Here is a 6,119-nt window from a genome sequence, read left to right as displayed (position 1 = left end):
GTCATTCATTCACCAACACTAGGCGCAGAGCCAGGAATTTATAATTCCCCTGTCTTCTGGAGACAAATGGCTACTGGTCTTTGCTTGTAAAGAGATAGGAAACTATAATCCTTTGGACAGCAAGCCATTAAACAGCAGTTCCTTATTTGATAAATAAGTAAAACAGCAGGTGCTTAACAATTTTCCAAGTTATATCAGTCTGTTATCATTATGTAACATAAATTAGTTCTATTTTTGAAACAACAAAGCTATAAGACAAAAGTGGTAGTATAAAACATATTCAAAAGTGAAACAAAGGTATTAAGACTACTAGAATTATAGCTGGATACAATTCATAGATGTACTGTATATGAGGACATTGTATATTTATCACACTTGTAGTCCATGGGAAACTCAAATTTTGTAGAACTAAATAAAAATTCTTCATGAGGAAAAAGTGACACCATGTTTTATAACTAAATATATCAATTTTAGTTAAAGGCTTGAAAAGTCAACCATTTGTTTTAGCTGAATATAATTTTCTATTCAACTGGATAAAACCATCCACACAATCTGCAACATTTGGACTAGAGTGGTGGGATGATGCAGAAATTCTAATGAAAATTATACCTGCAGTTTGACTTTAGCAGATACAAACACTCTCCATATACACACACTGCGGAAAAAGTCTGACAGTCATGCAACTGCCACACTTGCACTATGCTCTTAGATCAATGACCAATTCAATTCTAGCTGGATTGTGGAGCTAGCTGCAGTATAATCCCAACAATTTTGATAAGCGGCAATATTAGACTGGAGAAATGTGATACACAACAAAACCATTCTGAGGCTACTGGGCAAATGCAGGCTGTCAATAAGAAACCAAAGACTTGGAGTTTATTGTAGATGACACACAGGAGCACATCACACTCTGGTCTACAAGGCAGTGCAAGCCACGAGTTCACAGTGCAACACTAGACTATCCTCAATGCAAGAGAGTAAGATGAACAGTCACCATGGGCCTGTAGAAGAGTGGACTCACCTCTGCGGTGCCTCCTGCTGGTCTGCTCCGGGAATTAGCTTGTCCCAGCTCTGGAGCGCCCTCTGCAGGCCCGTGATCTGCCTTGCCTCTTGGCCCCCCTTGTCCCTCCCTGGACCCCAGTGCCCTTTTAACTGGGGTGCTGCCCCCTGGCAGTACCCTACCAATCTGGGTCTCCCCTCCTTGGGGAACCCCCAACCCACTATCCCCACTTTGCCTCAGTTTTGGCTACTGCCCAGTCTCCATCTAGCCTCCGTTCACTGGGGCAGACTGCAGTATCAGCCACTCATCATAGGCAAAGGGGTTTGGACCTGCTGCCTTTGCCTACCCCTGGGCTGCGCCCTGCAACCTCCAGTACCTCTTGGCCTTATGCTAGGCTGCAACCTGGGGCTTTCCAGGCAGGAGCTCCTCAGCCTTTCCCCAGCCCTGCTCCACTCAGGTACCCTGTGTCTAGCTCCCTGCAGCCAGGCTCATCTCCCTCTACAGGCAGAGGGAGACTCCCTGGGCCTCTGGCTCACAGCCTTTTATAGGGGCCAGCTGGGCCTGATTGGGGCATGGCCACAGCTGAGCCTACTTTCCCCAATCAGCCCAGGCTTCTTGCCCCAGCCACAGCCCTCTCCTGGGCTGTTTCGAGCCCTGAAAGGCAGGAGCAGGTAACCACCCTGCTAGAGGGCCCTATCCAGGATTCTAACAGAGTGTAAGAACATATTTCAAGGAGATGGACACCTAGAGGGCAACTTGAAAAGATGAATAATCATTGCACCTGTTGAAAATAGCACAGAATTCACAGCAGCCTTAACAGAGCATTGAAAAGAAATCACAACCCATCACCAATGTTTGTGGACATATTACCTGATTTATCCAGGGAAAAAGTGTTCATTGTATGTGATGTCAAGAATGGGTTATGGCATATTGAGCTAGATGAGCCATCCGACCACCTGACAACCTTCCACACCTTTTGACAGGTACCAATGGCTACAAATGCCTAGGCACAGCAGCTCGGCCCCAGAAATGTTCCAGTGTAAGCCAGGCACTAGAGGGACTCCCAGTAGCTTAGGACATTATTGCTGATGACATACTGTAGTACTGTAGGGAAGGTCAAGAAAGAAGCAATCCAGAATCAGGATACCAAGCTGTGACGACAACTCCTTAAACAGGTGCCAGAAGTGGAATGTTAGGCTGAATGACAACAAGCTGAAGCTGAGAAGAACTGAGGTTCCCTACAGACATCTCTTGATTTCTGATGGACTCTGGCTAGAACTATGAGAAACTGAGAGTCATTAAAAAATGTCCAGACCAAAGGATGTGAAGGAATTCCAGTGACTGACAGACACAAAAAGAGGATATAGGTAGAAAAAGATCTACTGGCAGTGCTCTTTGGTATGGAATGATTCCACCAATTCATCTTTGAGTATTAAGTGGATATGCAGTCTGGACTCAAGCCATTAGAAAGCATCATGATTAAGCCACTGCTGAGTGCACCCATGCAACCATAATACATGTTACTGAGAATCTAGCACTGTATTATGAACATAAGTTACTGACCAGGAAAGTCACTACTGGTAGCAGATACACTGAGTAAGACATACCTTCCAGAGCACACCACCAGTGGATCTATGGAACAGGAGATAGTTTACCAATGTACTACAATACCTTCACATTTCAGATGAAAGGCTCCAGGAAATCCAACATAAGACAGATCATAGTGCTATCAATAGTAATAACAGTTCCTACTCCAGGAAGCAAGTCTCAGAGGAGGTCACCATATATTACCAGATGAGGGATGAGCTCTGTATGCAAGATGAAATTTTGTTTAAAGGGGTGTCAAGGCTGATTCCCCATGCTGGCACTTTGAATGCAGAAGGTGAGGCCCACAAGGATTCTAAAAATTAATACTGGCCACTCCAGGCTGGTATTAAACTCCCAAGGTTACAGCTTTTTTTCTGACCTTGATTGGGTAGATGCTGCCACCAACCAAGTGCCAAAAACCCTTTTGAGAACCCAGGGAAGAGCTGAGAAAGAAAACAAAGGAAATCATCTGTTTCCACCAGCTAATTAAACAACATGCACAAACCAATTAGGACACAAAAATCCAACCTGGTTCTTAAAAAATGTTAAATTTTATGAAAACAAAAAGAAAGGAAATACATTTGGAACTTAGGCTTTTTGCTAGATTAAAAAAAAACAATTACAAAAATTAAGCATCAAGATAGCTCTCTTGAGGTCCATCTTAAAGGTTACAAGCAAAACAAAAACACCTGGGGTTAGCACAGAGAAGTCCACAAGCCATACAGAAATAAAAGAGATAAACCTAATTGCATCTTTCTAGACATTTCTTGATCTACTTACATATCTGAGGTTTCAAATGAGTAGTTTTTAGGTATGAGCTGATGATTTTCATACCTGGCACAAGGTTTTACAGCATCATTCCAACCCTGCCCCTTCTCTCGGAGAATAACCAGCCAGACAAAGGGGGAAGTTTTGTCCCTATTTTAAAAAGTTCTAGTCTTCCAATTGGCTCTTTTGGTCAGGTGTCCACTCCCTTCCTTTTACCTATGGACTTTTTTAACCTTTTACAGGTAAAGCAAGTAGAGAACAGCTACTAACAGGAATTTTATAGGTAACTGGCTGGCTGGGTGTCCATAAAAGGGAGCCCCCCACTTCATTTGTTATAAGGGGACTGAGCAGTAATCACAGCAAATTTGAGAGCTGATATCATGAATGGATACATGTTTCACACCTGAGTATATAGGCATGAGATGAGCCAGGGAGTGAATCTACTGAACAGGCATGAATAGCCAATTGACAGTGTACCTAGAACAGTGCAAGGTATATAACGAGTACCAGGTCCCAGAGCGTGCAGCAGCAACTATTAAGGGAAGCAGTACATGGCTGCTGTTCATAGGATTCCTGGATTGGGACTCAGAGTAACGGGAGGACCATGGTAAGTGCCAGCCGGAGCCTTTACCCCTGAGCCTCCCCCCATGCCCCTGCCCCAGCCCTGATCCCTCTCCCACCCTCCAAACCCCTTGCTCCCAGCCTGGACCACCTTCCTGGACCCCAAACCTCTCATTCCCATCCCCACCCCAGAGCCCGCACCCCCAGCCAGAGCGCTCACACACACACCCCGCCCCAGCCCGGAGCCCCCTCCCGCATCTTGAACTCCTCATTTCTGGTCCCACCCTGGAGTCCACACCCCGAACCAGAGCCCTCCCCCTCCCAAACCTCAACCCAAATTTTGTGAGCATTCATGACCGGCCATACAATTTCTGTTCCCAGATGTGACCTGTGACATTGCAGTCTATATGGTTTTATAAAAATATGCTAATAAGTGAATATAATGTAACTGGAATATGCTTCATGCAGAAGGTCTCTTGTAAGGTATTATTACAAAGCTTATAATCTACTGAGTGTGATTATCCTATTTGTATAAATGTACCACTCTTGTATCTGAAACTAGAAATATGAAATATAACTCTGAGGGCCTATTGTAATTTTGCAAAGTGTGGGCCATTAATGGTGGTTTGGAATCTTGATGACTCCCATTAACCATGACAATTGTCTGCAGATGGATGTGTTTTACCTGTAAGTCTTCCTGTATACCTGTGTGCTGGCATGCGGGCAATGAAGTCTTGCAGAGTTTTGGAGATCATGCTGGTAATGGGGCAGGTTCTAGCCATTGAACGCCGATTTTGGGCCCGGGAAACAAGCACAGACTGGTGGGACCGCATAGTGTTGCAGGTGTTGGACGATTCCCAGGGGCTGCGAAACTTTCGCATGTGTAAGGGCACTTTCATGGAACTTTGTGACTTGCTTTCCCCTGCCTTGAAACACCAGAATACCAAGATGAGAGCAGCCCTCACAGTTGAGAAGCGAGTGGCGATAGCCCTCTGGAAGCTTGCAACGCCAGACAACTACCGATCAGTCGGGAATCAATTTGGAGTTGGAAAATCTACTGTGGGGGCTGCTGTGATGCAAGTAGCCAAAGCAATCACTGAGCTGCTGCTACGAAAGGTAGTGACTCTGGGAAATGTGCAGGTCATAGTGGATGGCTTTGCTGCAATGGGATTCCCTAACTGTGGTGGGGCGATAGATGGAACCCATATCCCTATCTTGGCACCGGAGCACCAGGGCACCCAGTACATAAACCTCAAGGGATACTTTTCCATGGTGCTTCAAGCACTGGTGGATCACAAGGGATGTTTCACCAACATCCATGTGGGATGGCCGGGAAGTGTTCATGACGCTCGCGTCTTCAGGAACACTATTCTGTTTAAATGGCTGCAGCAAGGGAATTACTTCCCAGACCAGAAAATAACAGTTGGGGATGTTGAAATGCCTGTAGTTATCCTGGGGGACCCAGCCTACCCCTTGATGCCATGGCTCATGAAGCTATACACAGGCAGCCTGGACAGTAGTCAGGAGTTGTTTAACTACAGTCTGAGCAAGTGCAGAATGGTGGTAGAATGTGTATTTGGCCGTTTAAAGGCACGCTGCACATTACTGACTCGCTCAGACCTCAGCCAAACCAATACCCCCTTTGTTATTGTTGCTTTCTGTGTGCTCCACAATCTCTGTGAGAGTAAGGGGGAGATGTTTATGGTGGGGTGGGAGGCTGAGGCAAATCACCTGGCCACTGATTACGCGCAGCCAGACACCAGGGCGATTAGAAGAGCACACCAGGAAGCAGTGCGCATCAGAGAAGCTTTGAAAACGAGTTTCATCACGGGCCAGGGTACGGTGTGACTGCTGTGTTTGTTTCTCTTTGATGAAACCCAGCCCCCCTTGATTGACTCATTCCCTGTAAGCCACCCACCCTCCCCTTTCGATTTCCGCTGGCTTTCTAAGGAAATAAAGTCACTCCTGTTTAAAAATCATGTATTCTTTATTAATTAATTATAAAAAGAGGGAGAGAACTGACTAGGTAGCCCGGATGGGGTTTGGGAAGAGGATAGGAAGGAAGGAAAAGGTCACTAAAAAAATTTCAAAATAATGGCAGCCTTTTGGTTGGGCTGTCCACTGGGGTGGAATGGGCGGGTGCACGGAGCCTCCCCCCACGCGTTACTCGTCTGGTGGGTGAGGAGGCTAAGGAACATGGTGA

The sequence above is a fragment of the Mauremys mutica genome, chromosome 2 (assembly GCF_020497125.1).
Source record: "Mauremys mutica isolate MM-2020 ecotype Southern chromosome 2, ASM2049712v1, whole genome shotgun sequence".
In the NCBI taxonomy this organism is placed as follows: domain Eukaryota; kingdom Metazoa; phylum Chordata; order Testudines; family Geoemydidae; genus Mauremys; species Mauremys mutica.
This window is presented reverse-complemented; position numbering follows the sequence as displayed.